At 34.3% G+C, this 27574-nt stretch overlaps 1 pseudogene; it reads right to left on the reverse strand.

Moving 5' to 3' along the window:
- Positions 1-3124: 3124 nt before the first annotated feature.
- On the reverse strand, positions 3125-3663 carry LOC101334227 (protein-L-isoaspartate O-methyltransferase domain-containing protein 1 pseudogene; annotated as a pseudogene).
- Between the last annotated feature and the right edge of the window lie 23911 nt (positions 3664-27574).

Raw genomic sequence — 27574 nt, forward strand, 5'->3', positions numbered from 1 at the left:
AACTGGTTATGTTTAAGATACAGTTGATTGGAAGAGATTGAAGTACTGAAGACTAGATAAGAAGGTTGTTTAAACAATTCAGGCATGAGGTAACAGGGACCTAACTTGTGACTGAAAGAAAGGAATTTGACTATGAGAAATAATGTGAAGAAAAACATGTTCACTTATGTACTAATTTACCTGTTTTTAGTATGTCATGTAAGACCCTCCATAACACTATTTCTAGTGCTTTATCTCTCTTTATTTACTTTCATTAATTGATTCTTACACTATGAATACTGTGTGTGGTTTTTTGTTGTTGTTTGGTATTTTTATTTATTTTTTAGACGTAAAAAAATTACTTTCTAAAAGCATATGTAAATGCTTTACAATATTATATAATATTATATATTTTATATTTGTAATTTATATAATCTTAATTCCTGCCTAGCAGAAAACATTATCTGGTCTTCTAAACTTTTAAAGCTAATTTTTTTCCCCTTTTATTTCTACTTCATTTAAAATCAGTTATAAAGTCACAACTGTAAAATAAATACTTTTAAAAATACAAAACTTACATTTCAATGACAAAAAAATAGGCAATGATCATGAAAATCTACTGTACATTTTGCCAAGGTCAGCAAAATGAAAGACAATATGAAAAGGTCAATCTGCAAATACATCCTTCACAAAAACTCTCTCATGAATAGAAAAATCATCATTTAAGAATATGTATGTTTATAAATCTGGACACTAAAAACAAGATGGGGGCTAGGGGTGCTAGATTTAAATATGTGGGCACCAGGACCTCAAGATTAAACTTCTAAAACTAGCATTTAATTCAAAATAAAATGAATATTTCTAGCAGATAACAATTGTATAAAACTATTTTTTTCCTTAATAGAAATGAGATGGGACATTTCTTAACAATAACAACTTAGTAATCATCTAAGAATAATTGTGGCGATACCCCCATCCTCCAACCTCCAAATCTAAGCCCTAGTCACTGGTATAAAACAAATACCTTCCATGAAATTATCTTTCACATTACTAAAATACCCTCACTTACTTGGAATAATTCATGCTTAGAATATTTCACACACTTGTTTTTAGATATGTGGAATTACCGGAGCTGAGAATTTTGAAACCGTCTATGTATTACTAATAGTTGAATCTTTGCTGAGAGATAATAATCTTTTTACTATACATTAATTGGATGTCCTTAAGCATACTTGATCAACCACTGTAACAGTGATGCTGGTGGTAATAAGGGTTACTCTCAAATTTTTCCTTTTAAAAAATATATAATCCATGTAACACTAAGTAGCAAATATGTTACATTGTATTACATTGTACACTTTCTTAAGAAAGGATAACTGTTTCTGGCCCAATTTGGAAGAAAAGAAACAAACTAATAATGGTACTCATTACCCGTTTTATCACTGATTAGCTACGACTAACTTTGTGGTACGCGGGCCTCTCACTGTTGTGGCCTCTCCCGTTGCGGAGCACAGGCTCCGGACGCGCAGGCTCAGTGACCATGGCTTACGGGCCTAGCCACTCCGCGGCATGTGGGATCTTCCCAGACCGGGGCACGAACCCGTGTCCCCTGCATCGGCAGGCAGACTCTCAACCACTGCACCACCAGGGAAACCCCTACAACTAACATTTAAATGATAGTTTATGTGATATTAAGCAAAAACTGAAAGTCATTATAATTCTACCAAAAGAAACAGGCAAAAAAAAAAAAAAAATGGGAAGCATTTTTAAATGAGCACAACGTAGGTCCCAAAGATTACACTATGATTTTGAATTTTCAAAGCAAAAGGTTTCTATGTATAATTTCTGTGAATATTTCTTATACTACAAAGATTAATTTCAAAGTAAATGTAGGCTAGCTCAACCCTACCTTTTCAAAGATAAATAGCAGATGAACTAGAAGTTCCCTTTGCTAAAGTGCACCACCTGAGCAAATCAGCTCTGGCCCAGCTACTGAGCTTATCCCAAGAGAGCGGCTATCACTCATGCTTATTCACTCACTGTCTGTACCATCAGCAGTCAAAAAGAACAGTGGTTTTTTTTGTTGTTGTTTTTTTAAACCAAATACTTTATAGAGTGGACTGTAGAAAAAACAATCCTAAATATACTCTCTTCTAAAACTCCAGAGAGTAAGATAACCTCATTATTTTTAAATATTGAAAATGTAAAGGGTCCACACAAATTAAGAGTTCTATTAAGTATAGACTTTTTACTTTACTATTCACTTGATGTGCCCTTAAATTCTCTATGAGAGAAGCAGATATCTTCCCCACGTCTTCGGGCAATAGATTCAAAAGCAAGAGTAGCAGTGCTATTGAATTCCATGAAACTTTTTTAAAAGTTAAATTATTCACTCTCTGTATGATTATTGCACTCATATATTACCCGGAATACATCTATAGCAACTCAGCAATAGTGACTGCAACAAAATTAAGGGAAGTGGGAGTACAAAGGATTTTATTTCCTTATTAAATAAGAAAGTTTTTTTGGAGGAAATACAATCAACTGCAATTCAAATCAGATTATATATGCTTAACAGTTATGTAACCTTACATAAAATTAAATCTGGGCTTTCCTGGTGGTGCAGTGGTTGAGCGTCGGCCTGCCGATGCAGGGGACACGGATTTGTGCCCCGGTGTGGGAGGATCCCACATGCCGTGGAACGGCTGGGCCCGTGAGCCATGGCTGCTGAGACTGCGCATCCGGAGCCTGTGCTCCGCAATGGGAGAGGCCACAGCAGTGGGGGGCCCTCATACAGAAAAAAAAAAAAAAAATTAAATCTAACTCTCACCACTACAAATCTATAAGGAATCAGAACAGGATTTACATTACACAAAGTCTGCACTACTGTTGCATTCCACTCTTGAAGTCATCCTGAGTTAAACAGCCATTTTTCCAAGACTTAAAGAAAAATATATTTTATGAAAGGGATTATTTTTAATCACTGAATACATCATTTTTATTACTGACGGAAAGAAGATACTTTTTTCTACTGTAAGTTCACTCTGATGAAAGAAAACATTCTCTCTCTTTTTAACTCCTAACAAATGCCACATTTTAAAGACTAGAGGAATTATCAGTAGGCATTCTTTCTTCTTGATCTAAGTTATTTTTCTCTAAAATATGTCAAGTAAGCTTTTAAAGATTCACAAGGGAGGGGGGGAGTTTCATAATTTTTTCTCTCAGTAAATTCTGAGGTGGCTCTTTTAACTTCATTGTGGTCTTCCACTTCCTTTTCTTTCTCTTCTATTTTTTTCATCCTCCTCATTGTTGAGAGGCTGAGGAATAAGCTGATTACCTACAAATACATAAGTGTAGCTCTCTGTTTAACTCTTTCTTTTGGGTAGAGCCCTTTAAGGGACCCCTCCTTGGCCTGCATCTCATTACTTATGAAATGTCTCCGTGTGCATTGAATGCAAATAAAAGCAAGTTCTGTATATTCCAGACAGCGTGGGTTTGTGTGTGGGGATGTCCCACAGACTCTGGTTTGCCATTATCCTTCTTACTTGGTTGCAAAAGTGGAGTAAATGAAACAGCAAGAATATTTTTACTTTCCCAAGTGTTTTGTTCGCGTCTCATAATTTGTGTTAAATGATCTTCTACAGGCATAACCAGAATGCCTCCCACTTTTAGTAATATTTTCATGTAGTTCTCATAGTATTTCTGGACTCCAGCTCCACAATAATCTCGATAATACTGATGACCCTCAGCTGCTTTCCGGGAGCAATTACCAACCACAAATGTGGGCTCACCGAACTCAAATCTTAGCAGTGCTTTTCTTCATATGTTCACGTTGGAATATTTTCATCTTGAGACAGATGATTTTGTGAACAGCAGGAGCTGTGCCAACTTGCTCATATAATTATTCTGATAAGCTGCTGAGAGATCAGGGTGACCTAGCCATGCCATGCACCTTCCCATTCAGACTGACAGTACAGGTCTAGAAGCTGATTATCAAAGCTATTACTTTTTTTGATCAAACTCTCCAGGTTTTTCTTCGCATATTCTACCACATCTGAATGAAGCTCAATCCCATAATTTATTCCCTCCAAATCTCTTCTACACATGAGCCAGTTCATGTTTGAGGGATTGAATGTTTTCAACTGCACATGGAATTTGTTTACTCTGAAAAATGCACTGCAGCAAGGTGGTCGGTCGACTCGCCGCAAGGGGGTGCAGGTGAGGCCCTAGGCTGGGTGGGTCCGTGGCGGTCACGGCCTCCGCCAGTGAAGGTTCATATTTTTATCATTCAGGGCTGAAAGATGGGTCATGTGCATTCATGTTTTGAGTCATATTCACCTTAGTGACATGTAGTATCAAGAAGAGGGGAAATCCAGACTGGAAAATGATAAATGAATATTTTTTAAAGGCAATAGAAAATGATAGTGGTCTTTAGAACCACATTTGTTTTAGTGTGTAAAAAACCAAGTCTAAGAAAGTTAAAAATCTATTAAAGCTCTATCTACAAATTGACTGAAAACATTTAAAAACAATGCAGTGTCTGTAATTAACGGACAATACCGTCCCCGCCCCGCCGCCAGCCCTTCCACAGCCGCAAGAGTTTCCCACTCATAACTGACAATAACGTGAAATAAGCTGGCTCGGTCTGAACGGGTGTCACCCCAAGCAAGACAGGAGACGTTATACAGTCAAGGCCCCTGTGCTGTTAACAGCTATCACTATAATAAAGTAGAATAGTACATTCTTAGCATACCCAAAGGCCTTTCTCATACCATTCTCCAGATTAAAAACAAAAAAAAACAAAAAAGCCCTCCAAAATATAGTATAAGGAACGGAAAGTAAGAAAGACTGAGAGCAGTGGAATAAATTATGAAACCTGTGGTAGTTTCTTACTCTTTAAACTTTCATTTTCTTTCTCTACCTCTCCCTGTATCTCTCTTTCTCCCTCTTTTTCAAGAACTTGATTTGAACGTTTATGTCTGTAAAAAGAGAGGAGAAAATTTTAGCTTTCAATGACACCAATGCCTGAAGACAGTTATCAAACCACTCTGCCTGTGTCCATTATAAATTCTGTCTCTTCCTTCAGCCCTTTTCTGTCAATCTTTTATACACTTTATTATGTGATGATTTATTAAGGTGATAGATGATATATTACTTCCTATTCATAGCATCTATTTTCCAAATATTGTTCAAAATCTCTAGATCTCTTCTTCATTAAAGACTCATATCCATGTCGGTTATCATTTTTCTCATTCATTTACCAACACCAATGGTAACATAGTCTCACTTGCCCCACTCTACAAAACCGAAATCTTCCATCAAACTCTGTTGCCCTCTTGAACTACTTTTCTATTTCTTCTTTCATTGTCAGCATTTCTAATAATGGGCTTCAATAAACTAATAGCTAATATGTACTGAGTATTTATGAATCTGGGATTAGGCTAAGAAATTTTACATGTGTCATTCGACTCAATCCTCATTATAAGCTTTAAAACTGATGCTATTACAGCTAATCTACATGTTGGAAACTGAGGCACAGAGAAGGTAAGTAGGTATTTTAAAGTTTCACTTTCAGTTGGTCCTGGTGCTGGAATTCTAACCAAAATCTGATTCTGGAGGCTGATGTCCAAATTCAGTTTCACCACACACCTAGGGTTAATGACTTCTCATTTGTTTTTTAATAAACACCCTACAAAAAGCAAAGTTTCAAAAATTCCAGTGTAAAGGAAAAATAATTTTCCTTCTACGTTTTTGAACTCTTATCTGGGATCCTGTAATAAAAGTCATATTAACAAGAGAGAAATAAGCAAGTTTATTAATACATATACCCCATGTATATATGAAAGTTTCCTAGGGAAAAGTGATTAACTCCCTGAGATGGCTTAAAATTCAGAATTATAAACCACCATAAGAGGGAAGGGGTGAGGAACTGTAGACCGTTTGGGCATGATGTCAACTTCTAATCTCCTCTCTTATGAAAAAACTAATCTTGCCTGGTTAATGAAACTTCCAGGGAAGGGTTATGACAATTGAATTGCTTTTTTGGATCTATCTTTAAACAGATAGTGGCATTCCAAGAAAACTTCTCTCTGTATTTGCTGTTTTTCAAGTGTCTACGTCTCAAAAAATCAATATGCCAAAGCAACATATTTTAGGATGGCATGTCCTGAACCTCTACAGTCATATTTTGGGGTGGCATAATCTTCTACCCTTTACCAGTAAATGCGTCAAAGACAAATTCAGTGATATTTTCCCATTGTACATCCTAGCTCAACTTTCTGTATCCTTGATCAAGGTTTTCCTTCATGGCATTTTGTGTTACTGATAATTCTTCTAACATTAAGTATGCTGATACTATGTATCCTTATAATAAGGTTGTTTTTTTTTTTTCCTCAGATTCCTCTTTCTCTTTATACTTATTTCTCTTCTTCAGGCCATACTTAACTGTATCCCCATCATTCTCTATGCATTTGAGCTTGTGATTTCATTGGCATTCCTGATTTAAAATTACCTACACTGTGATAATTCTGAAATCTATTTCTCAATCTCTTATACATTTTCTGAGCCCTAATTTTATTATTATTTTAGCTTTTTTAAGCATCTGTAACACAGAGTAGGTCTGAGAGTTTCCTAAAGGCACGAAGCTCACTCTTGTCTACTTGCCTTTTCCTTTGCCTCAACCAACCTCGCTTTCAACTCTTGCTTACCTGGCTAATTTCAAATTATTTTCAAGAATCAACTTTAAGTGAATGTCTACCACTAGGCATTCTCTCATACCTGACTCTCTGTGTCAAGACCTCTAGTGGTCCCACAATATTTCCCCTTGATCCTTACTAATAAAAGCCCTGATTTTTCTGTGTACAAATGCCTCTTGGGATAAAATGTACATTTCCTGAGCTTCTTTCAAGTCAAGGGAGGTCATGTGATGGCATTTGAATTAAAAATATGCAAGCAGACATGTCCTATGTGAGTTCTTCAAAGCTTCTTTCAGTTTAATCCTCCCCACAAATCTTTGAATTTGGACTGGCCCCTCTTAGTACCTTTACCCTTCTTGTTGGCTAGAATGCAGTCATGAAGGCTAGAGACAGAGCAGCCATAATGGGTCATGAGGCAGCAGCCAAACATGGCAGAGAAGCAGATGTTCCACCATATCCTCTCCGTCATCTTACATGCTTTATCTCCTTAATTTTTAACAAAGTCTAACATTCTAAATCAGGCAGGGTAAGCCTGTGATGGCGCCACAAAGTGACCCAAGAGTAATTAGGTTTCCTAAACAACATAGAAATTTATTTCTCACCCCCAAAATAATTCATGATGGCAGTCCAAATCCAGGGCAAACCCTGCAGTTATTGGGTTACCCTAGGTGTACCATGGGTAAAATCCTAGAACACATTAATATGTGCCAATTTGACCAATGCAGTCACAACACACCCATTTCCAGGTTTTTCTCACCAGACCTGAGAGACAGACTAATCTCTGTTTACCATAGTACAAATGGGTCATATAGATGCACCTAACTGCAAGGGAAACTTGAAAATACAGGGTCCACGTATGCTCAGGAAGAAGGCCGGTGGATTTAGGAACCCAGCTAGCTGTGGGTTATTGTGTGATATATCCTTTGATATATCCTTGATTGTGTGAATTGTGTGATATATCCTTTGACTTATTTACTTTATTTTATTTTTCTTTCACTTCGAATTTGATTGAGAACTCCACAAAGGCAGATAATTCATTCTGTTTTAGGTAGTGGACCTCCAGTGTCTAAAAGAGTACTAGATACTTAGTAGTTACTCAATTGATATCTGTTATATCAATCAATCAATCAATTAATTAATACACTGTCCAGATTTTTCAATGTTTTGGGCACCTACATACTGGAATTTATTTATTTATTATTAATTTTTATTGGAGTATAGTTGATTTACAGTGTTGTGTTAGTTTCTGCTGTCCAGCAAAGTGAATCAGTTATACATATACATGTATCCACTCTTTTTAAGATTCTATTCCCATATAGGTCATTACAGAGTATTGAGTAGAGCTCCCTGTGCTATACAATAGGTTCATATTAGTTATCTATTTTACATATAATAGTGTGCATACTGGAAATTAAGCATAGTAGGTTTAAGTTTCAGAGTCTAAGAAAATGGATGGACTCATAAAAGTCACTTCACACATCTTAGGTTTAGAGATATTTTCATATTATGGTCTCTCTTTTGGTTGATGCATTATGAAACTAATCCTCTTCTTTAGAACATCCTGAACACTTTGATAGCATTAAAATTCAGGTGCTTTGATATATCCATTATAAGCAGCCTTTTAAATTGTATTATAACCCTCTGGAAACATATTCTAATTGAATGAAAAATGTTTTAGTGTATTCTTAATTTATACTATCCAAAAAAAAAAATGTTTAGACATTAAACTGCTAATGCTTTGTTTCCCAGAATTGCTATTGTTATTTATTATCAGAGTAGACCCTCAGTAATTTACACTGAGAACTGAGAGGCTCACTAGAGATGACTGAATTTGGCACATTAGTTAGTGAACAGATAAATATGAAAAACATCAACACTGCTGTATCACAAAGTGTGCTTTATTCATTATTTTGATAAGTGTAGTTTAATTATAATCATCTATGGTAATGTTTCACAGTATGCTAATAAACACATTGCCATATTTTATGAAATTAATAAAATCTTAGTGGAAAAATTGTTTGCTAAATTTGTCCCAGTTTTCGGAGAAAAGTACAAATCTATGATTTAGTATGTTTTGTATAACTCTTAGTCCAGAAAAAAATATATCTCTTACATATGATATTGTTTTAGTCATTCCTGTTGCTTATTGTCTGTAACCCCTACTATAAAATAAGGTTCATGAAAATAGATTTACCTCATTTCACACACATTGTACATGTTATGCACAGATATGTACTTAAGTATATGTTGTGTATGTATTTAACTTTTTAAATGGAAAGATTTCTCATACAGATTTGGAAGTCCTACTAAATTTGAATATACATTTTGATCTCTGTGTCTGGTCTCCTATGCTTTTAGAGGCCAAAGGGGAAAATTAAATATTTATTTCTATTATTAATGATCTCTGATCACTTCTTTTTTAATGTCAAGTTACCATATTTAAAAATACTAAAAATAATAGCTAAATTATGAAAGTGCTGGTCAAAATGACCAAAAAAGTTTTGATGTTTGTTTTCCATTTTGTTTTGTTTTGTTTTGTTTTCCCTGGAGTACTACCAGTGTACCAGTAGCTTTCAGTCACACCTGATAATTCCTAGCTTAAAAAAGGATAATTGTGTTTTTATGAACTTGGATTTATTGATTGATTGGTTCAGTCAACCAATAAATATTTAAGAGATTACCATTAAGCTCTTATTTAATATGATAAGAAAACAGAAGAAAAGAAAAGAAACATAAAACTTTGGCTTCATGGAGCTTATTTTCTAGTTTGGGAGACAGACAACAGATAACATATATAGTTAATATAATTACTGGTTATAGAGTAATATGTGATGAGATGAAAAATAAAGCAAGGAAGAAAATAAATTGGATTGGGGACAATTTTATGAAAGGATGCCAGTGACAAATGGCCTGAAGGGAGTAAGAGAGTAGATTATGCTTCAGTCTGAAAGAAACTTCTAGCCATAGCCAAGCAAGGGTGAAAGCCCTGAGGAAGGAACCCATGGTGTGTTTGAAAAAACAGGAGGCCAGTGTTACTGGAAACTAGTGTGTAAGAAGGAAACGAGCAGGAGATGAGTCAATAAAATAACAGGAGTCAGAGTGAGAGTTATAGAACCTTATTTGTTCTTAGAATAGGCTGATTCTGAAATTTGTATAGAAATGCAAATGAACTGGAATAGCCCAACAACTTTGAAAAAAGGGATCAAGTTTGGAAGGACTTACATTATCCAATTTTAGCACTTAGTATCAAACTATAGTATTAAAGCACAGTGACAGACAAATAAATGGAACAGAGTCCAAAAATAGATTTACATGTATATGGTCAATTGATTTTCGACAAAAGTTCAAAAACAATTGAATGGATAAAGGACAGTCTTCAAAAAATGATACAAAAACAATTGGATAGTAATATGCAAAAAGAAATCCTCAGTCTATACCTCACATTACATAAACATCAGAAGCCAGGCTATTCCCCAATAAATGTAAAATATTTATCATAATGGGTCCAATTTGGAATCTTTATTGATTTTGCTACTATGCTCCAATTGGTACAGTGGAAAAAAATAAAAGCAAAAATCCACACAATTTTATTTTACTTTTATTATTTGTTTTTATGAAGCCTGAGAGAAGCAATAGCTTCAGAAATTGAGAGCAAGGCCCTGATCATTCCAGCACACTGGCATGCAGAATAAATAGCTTCTACTGCATGGATCATACCAAAGATTATTAAGGGAATCCTTGAACCTGTAAAAGTGATTAAGCTTGAATATCAAAAGCTAGTCTCAGTTATAACTAAGACACAGTAGGGAAGATAGCTGACTGATTACATGGTCACGTAGTGGGAACTCTACTGTCATAAGAACCCAGTTATAAAAACTGACAGAAACATTTTTTTTTTAATTGTGGAAGGTGCAGCTGAGTTTGAAAAGGCAGTCAAGTTCCAAAATAAGAGAAAAGTACACTCTTGCTAAAGAATGATAGTCAGCACTTTGAATGCAAAATTTATATGAGGTGGCAACTGAAAGCAACTCTGTGAGGTGACAAGACATCTAAACAGGTGTAAACTATGTCACAAGCCTCCAGACTTCTTTGGCAAGCATGTTTCTGTGAGACCGTGCAGTTTTACCACCGGGACTGAAAGAGGTTGCAGGTGCCATCTTAAGTTAAAGAAAAAGACAGATGTTGGCATTTGTGAAAATAATTCTAAGGACGTATACTGCAGAGATTTTCCCTCCCATCCCCCATTCCCTCTTGCTTTTGAAAGAGGAAAAATTATACATTATGAAGACATTTATTTAACAAGTCTCTAAAGATGTTTGGATCTGTAGCACAGATTTAAAATACTTAGTGTATTGGTTTATTTTCTATTAACTGAGCAATAGGAGGAAATAATACTTGTATATTTACAGTTGGAAATCGAAAAAAAAATTTGCACCTTAGTACTCTGTAGACTCCAAATAGTCTAGGAAAACTAACATTTTTTGATTCCCTATATACATCAAAAACTCAGAAAGTACCTCTATTTTACTCACATTTCACCAGTGTCCACACTCCTTTGTAATGCTAGCAACATTTCAGCAATACTGTCATTCTTATTGAAGAACACTTCATAAAACATAATGAACATAAACATAATAATAATAATGCAAACATTAATATTTCCTGAAGTTTTCAACTTTTAAACATAAAATAATATGTATTTCAAAACCAATTTATTTCAAATACTTTCAAAGATCTAAAGTGCAATAATATAATAATCTTCTTTTGAGGTTAAAAGAATATTTGATTACATCACTTTACCATTCCCGGCCACAGTCTTCTATCAGCCAGCAAGTCACTTCCATGTTTGCTTAAAATTCTTTGGTACCTGGCTTATGGTATTCCCTATTACCTCAATTCTTACCATCATCCTGGACAACATTTAGGAATTTTAAAGTGTTTTTCTTGACCTGCATTTATCTATCTTACCTTTAAAAATTGAACTTTGAGCATCAAAGTTGTTGATGACGGTTTTCCATTTTTCTCCCTGCCTCATGTGTTATTCTTAGCCCAGCATAGTTATGGCATTAGTAGGAATTTCTTTACCTTGGCTTCTCTAGTTTATACTTTTTATGACTTTTCCCTGGCTTTACTTTGGTCTTTATTAATCCTGGACTCTTTGGTCACTGCCTTGCTTACGCCTCATGGCCTTTGCTTCATGTTTCTAGATCACAAATAGCCCACAGATACTTTGTTCAGGATTCATTTCTCTGCATTCTCTTCTCCTATAATTGACATCCTGACATAGCTAGCACAAAATAATCACATAACCTCAAATATTGCTATTAGAAGAAATTCATTGTTTCTTATCTTATCTGAGCCTTAGAAGCTTTTGAGGAATTATTTCATATTCTCTCACTCAACTTCTTCTCTTACTCTTCACAAAGCAATTTTAAAACTTCCCCACTGTCCTCAGCTTCCTTATCCCACTAAACCATGCTCAACCTCTGTTAATAAAATTGCTACAATTTCCCAGGTATTCAATGTGTTGAACAATCTACTAAGCCTTTGACAAATATCACCTCATTTTGTCCTCTCAGTAGTCTGCTGAAGCGGTTTTATTATTATCATTGTACTGAGAGTAAACTGAAGGTGAGAATGATAAAAAGTAATGTCAAGCTTCTATAATGAATAGTAGTTTAAGCTTGAATTTGATCTTGGAACTTCATGATCTTAAATGCCTCCTTCAGCAGAAAAAATCTAAACTTGCCCCTTTCTTTAGTAAGAATTGAGAATCAATTAGATGAAAACTGTCTTCTTTCTTGCATTTGCATTTTAAATGCTTTTGGTGGTTCCTGTTTTACATTTTCTCCTGATATTGTCAAAGTTGTTCTACTTTTTGAGTTAGTGAGCACCTAATATTATCCCCTTCTGCCTACACTGATGCTTCTCTTTTGTATAATCCACTTTCTCTTCTATGGCTTCTGTAACAGGAACCATTTTTTCTTAATTGCATAAAATCTACTGTGAATCTTGAATTTTAGTTACACACATGTGCAAATTCACATACACCCAAAGGTCTACTGAATCTGCTTCAAGTAGTAGAATACTTGTGTCTAATTACCTAGTATATTCAGTAAATTCACACCTTTTTATTTGTTGTGCATAATGTAATTTCAGTTTGTGAAATTTTGTCAAGATAGTGTATTTGAGCTATACTGAACCATATTTTATACACCACCAGGATTCTTCTTGAGGATATCTCCTTGTCTTAATATTCACATCATCTGAGCCAGGACTGCCCAATAGAACTTTCTGTAATGATAGTTATATTCTATGTCTGTGCTATTTAAATATGGTAGCTATTAGCTACATAAGGCTAGTGAGAACTTGGAATGTGGTTAATGTGTCTGAGGCACTGAATTTTTAATTTGTTTGATTTTAATTAATTTAAGATTAAACAACCACACATCGCTAGTGGTTACATATTGGACAGCACACAGCTCAACTTTTAAGCACCAGACTTCTTACGGCTGGAAATCATTGGAACTTGAGCTGCTGTAACTTGATTCAACAGAACTAAAATTAAAAATACATTTATCAACTCTCCTTTGCATGTTCAGCATTGTGCTTACAGCTGCAAAACAAAGACGAAAGCACTGAAAATCACAGTTTCTACCTTTAAGGAACTGTGGCCAAATCCAGTCTGCCACCTGCTAGTGCGAATACAATATTGCTGGAACGTAGCCACATCCTTCCTTACATATAGTCTATGGATGCTTTTGTGCTAAAATAACAGATTTGAGTAGTTGCAACTTAGACTGTATGGACTTCAAAGCCAAAAATATTTACTATCTGGCTTTTTACAGAGAAAGTTTGCTGGGCCTGATCTACTGGGTCACAGATATGAAAACAAGTATTTACAATAAAATGAAACAAATTTAACAATAGAAATGGGCATACAGTGAGAAGGCATTAAGGCAGTGCATGATTGATTCTGGCTGAGTTGTTCAGGAAAAGAATCAGGGAGAAGTGATGGCTGAGTTAATTCTGATGCATGAATAGGACATTTTCAGGACAGAGGGTGGAGGCAGTGTTTGATGAATCTCTTTGTATTTAGTGAATGGAGAATAAAATAATCTTACCATTTATAAATAAATAAATAAATAAATGATAAATAAATCACATATATCTATATCTATCTATCTGTCTAAATATTCATTTTCCTCACCATGGCTATTTAATTAAAGTTGACCTTTTTAAAAAAATTCTATTTTGGACAGTGCTTAAATCTCTTAAGACTTGCATATTTACAATTACTATCATTTAATGAAAAAACAAAGTGTTTTACATTCATCTATATATTTACTAGAGTTAAAATTGAGTATTAATTTTTAATGCTCTTAATATTCAAAAGGAAGAGTTTTAAAGAGCACACTATAATTGTTCTTTTACGGTGTGTGAAGGAGTACCTGAATGTAGGCACTCCATGGAAGTTATGTATTTTTATGTCATAGTCTAAAATTTGGAGAAGACCCATGGGGAGATGCTTACGACTTGGGCAGAAGAAGTGTATTATAATTTCCAGAACCTGGACTACACAGAATTTTTTAGCCTAAAACAAACATATTGAGTTCAAATTTGACGCTTAAAGGAATCCAGTGTCAACACTGGAATAGAGATTTAAATATCAGCATAGGTTAGATTTCATGCTACTTCTTTTAAAGAAAATGAAATTTCTCACAATCAGAATCATTAGCCTATACTTTTCGGATCCTGGGCGAGGCATTTGCTTTTCTCTGCAGCAGCTATTTCCCATTTCTTCCATCGGGTAGTGTAGTAGGCTGGCGTTTTGGTGGTACAGTGAGGGTGATCACATTCCCTTGTCCATGGCCACTGGCTCAGGAAACCTCAATTTAATTTTACCTGTATATGACATTACCTGAATGTAGATATCCCTGAAGGGTGGTTCATTCAATGAAAATAGTTTTTAATAGTTGTGACTGAAAACACTTTCTCTTCGTATTAACATGCATGAAGAAGCATATCGCCATTTGGTGAATGTGAGACAGCCTAAGAATGAAGCCAACAGGTAGAAGTCTAAGTAGCTAAGAAAAAATATAGGACCAACCAGAGTGTGTGTTTGTGTCTGTGGGGGGGTTGTTCTAGAGAGGAAATAACAAAGTAGAAGAGCAATACTGAAGTAAAAAGCAAGTTCTTCAATGGAAAAAATTTATTAATTCAGTGTTTTCTGTAGGAAAAAGTTAATGACTGTTAATGCTCTAATTTCTAGGCGCAAATAAGAAATACCCAACAATCTTTTGCACCTGGACTTTCAAGAGTACCATGTCTCTAAGAGGAATTTAGAATTACAGAACTTAACTGCTAAAGTCAAGTGTGTTTTAAAATACCTCTTAATTTTCCATCCTGTCAGTGCTGTTTTCATCTACATGCATCAAAATTGCCTTTTGTAATATCATGTTTTAAAATGTATCATTATTAGTATCATTTTTATTGTTTGATTTAACTTTTCAGAACATTGTTATTAGATAAATTATGGAATTGTATTCATAGCAAAGGTTGAAGATTAAATGTAAAGTTATCAAATAAAAGGTATATAGCTAACTTATTTTTAAATGTTTTACTCTATATATAGGACATCTGTGTGTCACATACATTGACAACACTAATACCTTTTTTGGTATAACAGTCATACATTAAAGAAAAAGCAATATCAACATCCTTGAAAGTTGTAAAAGGAAATATTTTACTTACAGCTATCAAGAGGGCAATCGTGAGAGAAAACCTACCTGTATATCATAAATGACTCTTACATGCACTGTTAACTTAGTTGCATTTTTTAATAATTTTATTTAGGATAATTACATCTATATTTGCATGTGATATTGATTATAAACATGGTTTCAAAGTGACTTTTGTGGATTGGTGATCATACAAAGCTCATGGTACAAAAGGTGATCTAAATATTTAAAAAATTGTACATATGTTCTGTTCTTGGATTGCACAACACACTGGCATGTTCTCATAAGGCATACAATAAAGCAAACTGTTAAACTTCTTCTAATACAACATTGCCTGACTTATTTGGTTAAGGAAAATTTTTTGTTACCTAATTAACACTAATATTTATAACTTGAAACTATTATTTCACAAAATAGAATTTGAGACATGCTTTCCTCATGTTTGGTTGGTTATTTTAGCCATTTCATTTTGGATAAAAATATTTTCAGTCCCTTGGTCTGATTTTTCTTGTGAGGCCCATTGACTCAGTTAGTTACACTTTACATAAATATTAATTTTCTTAACTTACGCTAACCTCAACGTTAGGTTTGCTTTCCTTGGCTTAAGATATGTACTGCTGCTGTAAACAAAGGTTGCTCTTTGTTAAGGTAATAACATCCTCTGAGTTCCAAGATAGTTATTAAATGACAATATTTTCAAAAGGTTAGAGGACACTAGATCAATTCTTTTGATTTTTATTAATATTTGGACAAAGATTTTGCTTAAGTAGGTTTTCCTACTATATTAAAACTTGTACTTTAATATAAAAGGTAGTTGTAAATATATATGTATATGTTTAAATATATATATATACATATATATATATATTTAAAGTATTCCAGAGTTTCTCCAACCAATGTCACCAATAGAAATTTCTTACATAATTTTCACATTATTTGTTCCCTTTAATTCCATCACTTTCATACTAATCCAGCATGAGTGTTGAGATAGCAAGAAGTATCTTTGTGTAAGTCTGACTGGATAAATTTAAATAATTTGAGAATGTAATGCTGAATGTTAGAGTCAGATTACACCAAAGTCTTGAAATTCTAAAGCATGGTTTCCTCAGTAAGATACTGTCAGTGTAATGAATATCACATTATGGTCTTCATTCTGTAGCTACACATGACAAAACATTTTCACTCAGGAAATGTCATGCACATTTAGAAAGAAGATTGATAAATTCCATCACATGAAGTCTTTTTTGAAAAACAAGGCTGAAGAGCTCCTAGATCCTCATTGCAAAGTAAAATGGTCTGCTTGTTGGGAAGAAAAACAATACAATGAAACACTACCTGACATGCTACAATCAAAAATACATATGGCTAAATAACCAATAACATATATGTTATAGTTCTGCTCAATAATCACAGTTTAACAAAAAATAATATATATGTGTATATGTATGTACATATATATGTGTGTATATACATGTATATATATATATATTTCTCACTGACACTCTTATTTATTCTTTGCCCTTGAGTTCCACTTTACAGAGTACAAATTTGTGCAATATTAAAGAAAAACTGTGGAAGTAGACCATCAAGGAAAAGTATTAACTTCTGGCCCTTCAGCTTTTGTGAGGATTAAGAAAAATGTTAATACACCAAGGTTGGATGTAATGCTAGCTCATTTTCCTCTTTTCCTTTTATTCTTTACTATTGGTCCATCCAGATGAGTCTGGAGTTCTTTATATATTGGCAACATATGTTTATGCAAAATTCTAAGAAACTTGCAAACTCTTTTTCATCCCTTTCCTCTTCCTTTCCTTACTCAGTTCCTCTGCTGCAGAGTAAAATAGTGTTCAGTTTATTTGTTATATAATAAAAGTATAAGTTTGGTTTCAAATATTTTATTGGGTATGTATCAAAAATGAAATATTTAATAAGATTATGTAGAAATCACTTATGTCTACAGTGATACTCTAAAGGTAGTATTTTTAAAAATAAGTGTTGTATATCATTGTGCTTACATTATATGAATGCATTCTAAATATGTCCCTTTCTATCTCATTGTCTTCAACTAGATTCTGTGGTACATGCTTTGGTCAAGATGAAAGCTGACATCTGACCCTGACCATGTGGTCTTTTCTCTCATTTGAAAGGTTTTCACCATATTTTATAATGATGAAGTGTTAGACTTTCAAAAATACATTGTATGAATATCAGTTACCATCTTAATGGACCATAAATGTTTCAGATATCACATGGAGGGAGGCATTGATCTATATAGAGTTGATGTGTGATTGTTGAAACTCTACAATAGATTTTTTTCAAAATCACATTAACTGAGCTTTAAGTCAAAATATACAAAACTTCAACTAAATGAAATAATATATTATATCATATATATGCTATTAGTTACCAATGTAACAGTAGTTACAGATTTATATTAATATAATTATACAATATGAGCATAAAGGAGGGATTATTAATTTAGCCTTTGATTTAGAGTATTTGGAGAGGAAGTCTGGAACAGTTACATAATTCGTCTGTCCAAAATTTCTTGACTTCGGTCATTTCAAGGCTTTTAATGGAAAATTGAATATTTCCACAATTTCATCTCCTAGGGACTAGTTTTTTTTTTAATTCTTTTTTCAGAATTGCACCCAATCACCTGGGAAAATTTGTAGTCATAATTTGTCATGTACTAAAACACTGAACTGTATTTAGCAGACTTTTTGGTAGTATTAATTACACTTGAAACTTAATCCATTATCTAAAGAAAATTTGACTCAGTTCAGATAGGATATAAGAAAGGATATTAGAAATGAAATGAATATATCTAACACAAACTCTTTGTTTTACTGACTAAGCAACAGAGAATTAAGGAAAAATTTAGTAAATAAATGATACTAGAAGTTATCCCTTTCTTTTTTTAATTCCAATTTAGAATGTCTTTCTTGTGTATTTATTTAGTGCTAACAGTTTATATTTTTGAAGTTTCCAAATTTGTGGCCAGCATCTTTTATCATCATAAATGGGTCTTCTAAGAAGTCAGTTAAGTAAACTGTATAGCCAAGCAACAATAAGGTGAAAATTTCTGTTGTGCCTTAGAAATGATGACTCATTTCTACTTAGAAATCTCAATTTTCCATATTTGTCAGTGATACTACATTAACATTATTTGAATGTTAATGACCACTAATTTAGGGGAAAAAAGATAAATATTTTTAAAAACTAATGCTATTGCAGTATAACTATTTTCCAGTTATTCTTTCTTGTAATTTGTTTATAAGACTGGATGATATTTTCTTTTAAATTGAGTGAAAGAAATAACCAGAAATCTTAAGAAATCTTAACTTAGTATGGAAGAACAATTCTAAATCTGTGAAGGAATTTTGATAGAATTTCTTCTATGTCCATTTGAAAAGTATAGAAAGAACTCTCTGTTTCTTAAAATTTCTAGGCAAATAACAGAGCTGGGAGATGAGGTGTAAAGTCAAACTAAAGTAAAAAGTATATATATAGGTGAAAATACCAGTCAGACTCTTTTAAGTTATTTCATCTGGGCAGTATTTATGGGGTCCAGTTTTCATTATTTTTTTAATGTAAACTTATCTATCTATCTATCTATTTATTTATTTATGGCTGCGTTCCGTCTTCGTTGCTGCATGCAGGCTTTCTCTAGTTGCAGTGAGCGGGTGCTACTTCTCATTGCGGTGCGCGGGCTTCTCACTGTAGTGGCTTCTCTTGTGCAGCACGGGCTCTAGGCACGTGGGCTTCAGTAGTTGTGGCACGCAGGCTCAGTAGTTGTGGTTCACGGGCTCTAGAGCGCAGGCTCAGTAGGTATGGCGCATGGGCTTATTTGATCTGAGGCATATGGAATCTTCCCAGGCCAGGGCTCGAACCTGTGTCCCCTGCATTGGCAGGCGGATTCTTAACCACTGCACCACCAGTGAAGTCCCCAGTTTCATTATTAGTGAAATAGAACCAATTATTCCTGCCACAAAGAGGTATTATGAAGTTTGACTAGGATACTTTTTGCAGAAATGTAATGTTTCATAGACTTATATAATAAACGTTTTTAATATTTTAATATTAACCAATATTAGACTTGGTGTGACTCTTGGAGGTGATATCACACAATGCTTTAGCATGTGGACCATTCTCTCTCTTTTTAATCATTAGTAGTCAACAATTTATTTCCAGTGTGGCATGTATCATTGAGCCATTTGGTAGCTAATTTGATATATTCAATGATCTGTGTATGTGTGATTATTATCAATGATATTATTTTGCTGAATAATGAACCTTTATTTAGGATTTTTATATGGCTTACTAATGTACCCAAAACTTTAGTGTAACTCGTATTATAACTTTGTTTAATAATGTCTTTTTACTAGAGTAAAATATTGGTGTGTTAATATCATGCCTCACTTATCTTTGTATCTCCTAAATCATCACAAAGCTTGGCACGTAATAGGTGCCAAACACTTGTTAAATTAGATAATGTCACAATCTCTTTACAAAAACAGTATATAAATCATAAAGAATAAACAAGTTTTTGCTTTTAAAAAAATACTAATAAGATATTTTTAGATATTATTGATCTATGTTGAAGGACAATATTAAAAGAAAATATTTACATTATGGAATCAGTTACAAATTCTTTCTCATCTTTCAGGCCTAAGATGGACTCCTGTTATACTGAATTTCATGCAGCAATATGTTGTGATATAGCAGGAGTCCAGGATCTCATGGGTTCCACATAGTACCTTAATGGATTTTCTGCCAATTATCATTAGTGCTCATGTGTCAAAATTTTCCAGAATTTTCCTTCTATGTTATCATCAGAATGTTGTAAAAATATTGTAACTTCAAAATCCTTTGCATAGCAAATTTAAAAGTAAATACCATATCAATGATTTTAAAATATGGGGAACAGGAGAATGAACCATAATAAACTTAAAATTTTGAACATAATACATAACATGCATCCCATGTTTTATCCTGGTATACACTGCTTTTCTTTTCTTTTCTTTTTTTTTTTAGATGTTGGGGTAGGAGTTTATTAATTAATTAATTTATTTTTGCTGTGTTGGGTCTTCGTTTCTGTGCGAGGGCTTTCTCTAGTTGTGGCAAGCGGGTGCCACTCTTCATCGCGGTGCGTGGGCCTCTCACTATCGTGGCCTCTCTTGTTGAGGAGCACAGGCTCCAGACACGCAGGCTCAGTAGTTGTGGCTCACGGGCCTAGTTGCTCCACGCCATGTGGGATCTTCCCGGACCAGGGCACGAACCCGTGTCCCCCGCGTTAGCAGGCGGACTCTCAACCACTGCGCCACCAGGGAAGCCCAGGAATATTTTTTGCTTAATACTTATATCAAACATATACAAAAAAGATAAAAGAAAAAGGAAGTGATCATAGGATTTGTACAATGGAACCAGAGACACGAGGTATACTTATATAAATTAGTGAGAGAATATGCCTATGCCAAAGTTATACACGATCAAGGAAGTGATAGAGTGGTGTCTACTCCCAGCATAGTGAATATAAGTCACTGAACTACAAGTAATGCTATGAACAATTGAATGATAAAGTAATCTAAAGGCTGAATCTTGCTTAGATCTGGTTGACCAGTTCATTCAGGTTAAGAGTACTCTACCTGGACCTGTAGTCTTTCTTTTCATTTACACAAATGACATTTCTAAAACTTTGTAGCGTCCTCATTAGATATATGTCAAACAGCCTGGCAGTCACATTTCTTCACCTCATCTTTAATGAACGTCTTCAATACAACAGTGTGGTTGAGTATCAACATCAGATGTACCTGGAGTTGAACCTCACCTTGGACTCTTCCATTTTCTGGCCTTATGCCCTTTTTTAGCAAGTTATTTGACCACTGGAAACCTCTGTTTCTACCCAAAAAGGAGGACTTTAATATGTGTGTCCTTGATTTGAAATCTGTTTTAAATAATATTAACGTTTTTAGTGGAGGCCCTGTTAGTGTAAATAAAGTGGTCAATATATTGTATCATGATGGTTATTGCTGGTTGCTGTTTTTATTTGTATTGCTTTTTTTTTTTTCTGGCTCATGCTAGTTTTTGAAACATAAGCAAAGGTCTTTCTGATTACATCTTCCATGCTGAAATATCATTACTAAGGCACCTGCAATTTACTCTGCAATCTAGGGTAACTCCTTAATTACCACAGTACTCTTGATACTCCATGTGTGAATACATAGCCTGGCTTCTTTCTGAGATAAAACCCAACCCACTCATAATCAAAAACTGTTTTAAAATAATCATAGTTTATCCTGACTCAGGGAAGAACACTATCTACTGACTCTCCACATTGTTTTCCTGGAACACTCCAGGGTTTGGTTAACTTTGACCTTCCATACTATTTTGTGGATTAAGACCACAACCAAGCTGAATTGGCAATAAATCAGTGGAAGCAAACTCCCTTAAATCCTAATGAAAGAGTATTAAGGAAATTCAAAATCCAGAATATTATTCTGCAGTAATGTCACTTAAAATATTTTTAATCTATTAAACCTTACTTTATTGTACCCATTAACTTTTTTATACGAGGAAGAGTAAATGGCATTCACTTTTATTCTTTGCAATTCATTTCAAGAAACTGATTTTTTACATTCTATTAATACATTGCCTTGACTGCCTGTCTCTTTTGTGGAAGTGGTGTGTGTGTCTGTGTGTTGTGTGTGTGTACCCAAGAGTAGATCTATTATTATCAAAAGGCCAGCAGCACTAAGGGATTGAATCAGTGACCTGAAGGTTAAATTCCACTTTGCGGTAATCACTAAGCTGTGCTCCATTATAGTTGCACTAAAAAAATTAGAACTGCTGACATCTGGTACCTCCCCATCTAAAACCTTTTAAACCACTTGGGGGAAAAAAAAAGGCTTTTATTCAGGGAGTGAACAAAACTCTAGGTGTGTGTCACTTAAAGATCTGGAAATTTCCTGTAAGATGCACAGTTCAAAAGTGGTCAGAATATATCTTTACTGGAATAAAATGTTAAGCCACACTTTTTCACTTTTACACATCTTTTCTTGACCTATATAAAGATCATGAAGAATGCATGTGCAGAACAATCAAGTTTTGCTCTATTTTGAAAATCCCCTCATAAAATAAACATATTTTGCTTTGACTGTCAACATCTTAAATCAAAATAACAAAAATAGTGTAAGATAAAATATATTAATTTATATACATAAATTATAAGCAATGATTCTTTTGTTATATGTATAAATAGTTTAAATAATTTTTTTTCTGGTATCCTATGCACTTAATTTCAAAAAAGTTTTACTAAGAATATATTTATTAAGTGTATTTGCAAGGATTAGGATTCTTATCAGCAAACACTAAATAATCAGTCATGAAAACTTACAATGTATTTCTCAGTTTAAGATAAAGATGCAATTTATTAAAGTTAATTCAGTATGTCACTATTAATATTCTTCCATTTTCCCAAGGGAGGCTAACAATATACATATACTCTCACTCTTGTGTTGTGAAATACAGAATAGATGCCAAAAAAACACCCAATAAACAATAACCAAAAACTCTGTCGTGCCCTTGATGAAAATACCAGCACTTTGCAGGCAAAAAATATACATGCATAAATTACTTAGGACTACTGACAGAAGCAAACAATTGACAAATGCCAAGTAGAATATGGTCCAAAGGAGGAAATAAATCCAGTTATCTGCTATTTGTGAGAGATATATTCAAATGATTTGTGTAGGTTGGATCCTATTCATTTCTTCACTCATTTAACTCTTTTATTGAATAGTGATTATACGGAAATTTGGTTAGTGCACAAAAACATCAATTTACCCTCAAAGAGCTTACATTAAAGAATTATAGAAAGTTCATTTAATCTGGTGCTAAAAGATCAGAGTTTGATTCTTGGTTTTGCTACTTACTAATTTGGGGATCTAGGCAAATTTACAAATCCTCTGAGCTAGAACTAATAAAATTAGTATAATATCCCCCTCCTCATGGGGTTGTTGTAGATATAGAATAATATATATACATAAAGGCTCTTATATACTCAGACATTCTGTGTATTTAAGAGCTGTTATTGTTTTTGACATGAATAATTACATTAGAAAGTAAGGTATATTTTAAAAGAGACATAGTAAAAATGCAACGTAGAAATTGTCAGGGTGGCAAAATCTTTCCCATGAAAAAGAAAAGTAAATTCCTCATAGAGAAGGAGCATTTGAGCTGTGCTCTGAAGGATTTCTATTTACATTTAGCTTCAGGGAATGACTACCATTAGGAAGATTATTCTAGGAGAAAGTTATTCAAACAGAATTTTGAATGAGAGAATTATGGCCTATTTCATAAAAGGAGTACAAAATTAGATTTGATGTAATATCATGTTCAAAGGGTCAAGAGAGAATCTAGCAAGTCCTGATAAAGGAATGGCATATAAATATGCCTGGTTGGATATAAAGGCACCATATACATCCCCACAAATGGATTGAGACTGAAAAAAATAAGAGTTTACTCAAACTACTTTAGAGGAAGTTTTTTTTCCTATTTTTCTCTATTGGGCAATTTGACAACCATTTGTAAAAATCAAAGGTAATCACAGAGTAAAATATAATAGTCACCATTTGCTCTACTAGAAATATTCGAGAGTTTTGGAGTGGTTGGGATATATATTTTATAGGTATAATGAATGAAGAAATTCTTGAATTCTATACTTTGTCCATGATAAGGAGAAGAGTGAAAGCAGAAGAATAAAGGAACTAGGGATCACTTGAACATACACCTTTGAATTTTTTCTCTCAGGAATCAGTAGATGATCCTTGTGTTACCTGTTCTATTTGGCCAGTTTGTAGCACTCCTTCCCCATCCCTCACGTTTATTAAATTTATTCAGTGGTTTTGACTGGTATGAGTCGCTCATTTCCCTAGGCACAATTGGACTTGGGTGCAGTTCAATATCACTTCTTTATTAATACTCATCTCACTCAAACTCAGTTTATTTACAGCTGTCACTTCCTCAGTAGAGAAATGATCATGTCTTATGCCTTATTAGAGCTAGATCTGTTTTATCTCCAATGCCTCTCCACGGTAGTCATGAAGACGTGCAGCTCTATATCCTTTCAAGAGAACTTGCCAATCAGCTATAAGGATTTCAGTTATCTGACACCATAGAATTGCTGGCTTTCAAGACCTACCAAAGTACTTGAGCTGAGGCCATCTACACTTTCTCAGGCAGCCTTCAGGCAGTCTGAGCACAATGGAGACACCAAGATCTGCTCATTTCTGCCCTCCATGATTCTGTAGGAAATCATTTTGCTGAGGCTCCCCTTGGAATTGTTGAGAATCTCTCAGAGCAGCTTCACAGGATGAGGTTTTTCCTTTCTTCTTCCTCTCTTTGCACAGATGTCATACTGCACCATGGTAAAGCCTTTTCCTGTCTACTCCTGCCCCCTCCTGTCTTTCACAGGCATTTTCCCTCAATAAATTTCTTGCAATTCTAATTCCATCTGAAGACCCAATTGACACTCTCAGAATTCCTAATACCAGAGAGTTACTTAAAATTATTTGTGGAATAAATGGATAGATGGATGGATGGATAGATGGATGGATGGATTGATAGACCAGGAGAATTAGCTAGAAGTAAGTGTAAAGTTTTGTTGTTGTTTTATTGAGCTCTTTCATTAAGACATATAACATTATATTAGTTTTGGTTGCATAATATAATGATTCGATACATGTGTATACGGTGAAATTATCACCACAATAAGTCTAAATTAACATCCATCACCACATACAGTTACAATCTTTTTTATCTTATGATGAGAATTTTTAAGATCTACTCTTTTAGCAGCTTTCAAATATATAGTACATTATTATTAACTATAGTCACCATGCTGTATGTACATCCTCAGGACTTATTTATTTTATATCTGGAAGTTTATACCTTTTGACCACCTTCACCTGTTTCACCCAACCTCTGGCAACCACCAGTCTGTTCTCTGTATCTATGAGGTTTTATCTTTCTTTTTTTTTTAAGATTTCACATACAAGTGTATTCATATAGTATTTGTCTTTCTCTGAATTATTTCATTAAGAGTAAAATTTTACACATGAAGAAGAAATAAAAGATCAACTTTATTTACTTTCTAAACTGGAGTAAAAATTATTCCATTCATTAAAAATACCCAGTCCCTGTCACTAATGTACTACCATCTATTCTTGACAGAGAGCTGGGGTAGTAATTCATAACATAAAATATCATAAAGAAAATATTATATATATTATAATTTCCCCATACCTTTTGCAATTTATAGCATGTTATATGGCATACATATGTGCCATATAACATGAGATATAATATAATCCACACAATACAACTGGAAAGAAATTGAAACTCAAAATGCTTAAATAAGCCAAAAGTAACACTAGTATCACTAGCAAGTGGTAATAATGAAATTTCTCTCTTCTTCTCTTTGATCCCAAAGATACAAGGGCAAGTCTCTTAGTAAGTCACATTTTGTTACTTTATGGTTTAAGTTAGGAATTAACCACAGTAGAGGAGATTAGGGTATAATGATAACTACATGTGTTGACTTTCTTTCATTAGACTGCAGGGGCTCTCATCTCTTAAACAGAGTTGTAAGAGAAAGTGATGTTATTTTCTTCATTTGCTGCTAGTAACACTTTAGTGTCACTTTCATTTAGTGGTAGGATATTTTTAAAAATTTCCCCCTACTTATCTCGTTTCTGTAATGTGACAAATGTCGATGATCACATTTCCACTTCAAATATCCCTACATTTGCTTTGGAATACTGCATCCCTAAACAAACACTGAGGAATTAAAGGACAATGTGATGGATGGCAGTTGTCTCTAAGTAAAAGAGTCTTAGAGCTCATGTAATTACACAAATGCTCATTTTGTTACACCCTGTATCCTAAATTTTTGAACAGATGCAATAAACGGTCAATTACTTCAGTGACTGGTAACACCAAGAAGCAAATAGGACCAAACATGTACTGTGTTTCCCTAAATAGACCTCTGCCTCCAAGCTGAAACAAAAGGCAGCAGTCTTGCCCTATCTACCATTTTTCAATTAATCATGAGCTAATCGACTTAGCACGAAATGTGCTGGCTGTCTAACTCATTTTGAATTATCTTGCCAGAGCTGCCGGTGAAGCCACAGAGCTCTTCCCCATCACACACATGCTTGATAAATCAGTAAGTCAGTAAACGTAGCCTTGCTGGCGACATAAATCTGTCAATTTTCTCCATGTTGTTGTAGACAGACACTAAGAATCTGAGCAGATAAATTGGTTTAAAAACACAGGATACTGGTGCATTTATTTTCAGAAGCAATTCCTTTTTCTGCCTCTGATTGTATTTGACTTTAAAAATAGCAAAATCTATTGAATGCCTGATAATGAAGGGATGTTGCTGATTACAAACAAGAGATACCAGTTTTGTCTCTGTTTTGTGAGTAGCACAGTGCTATTTATCTTCATATGCCCCGCTTAAATTTGAGAATTTTCTATTTCTCCAAAATAGTCACAGATGGTGGCAGGCAATTACATGATGCTGGATTTTCTTGAGCAAAGTCTTGGAATGCCAAACCTTACCCACTGACTTGCTGTGTGATTCACCTTGAAAGACCATTTTTACTTTATTTATTTTTTATTTTTTATTTTTTTTTTTTTTGCGATATGCGGGCCTCTTACTGTTGTGACCTCTCCCGTGTGGAGCACAGGCTCCGGACGCGCAGGCTCAGCAGCCATGGCTCACGGACCCAGCAGCTCCGCGGCATGTGGGATCCTTCCGGACCGGGGCACGAACCCGTGTCCCCTGCATCGGCAGGCAGACTCTCAACCACTGCACCACCAGGGAAGCCCTGAAAGACCATTTTATTTGATGTTCTGCAACCCACAGCCTTGACATGGTTATAATTCCCACAGAGTCTCATGGCACCAGGAATCTGTCATTCATGGCAGCAGTAGTCTATCTTGGGCTATGTTAAGTCACATTCTTCTCTCTCTTTTTCTCTCTCTCACGTTATTTTATGAGGTAAAAAATATAATTGAGCTCAGAAGAAAGGTAATTTCCAGTCTGTTTTATCTAGTTGTGACATCCATATATTTTTCAGAAAGTTAAGTGAC

This window comes from Tursiops truncatus, chromosome 5, assembly GCF_011762595.2.
Source record: "Tursiops truncatus isolate mTurTru1 chromosome 5, mTurTru1.mat.Y, whole genome shotgun sequence".
Taxonomy (NCBI): Eukaryota; Metazoa; Chordata; class Mammalia; order Artiodactyla; family Delphinidae; genus Tursiops; species Tursiops truncatus.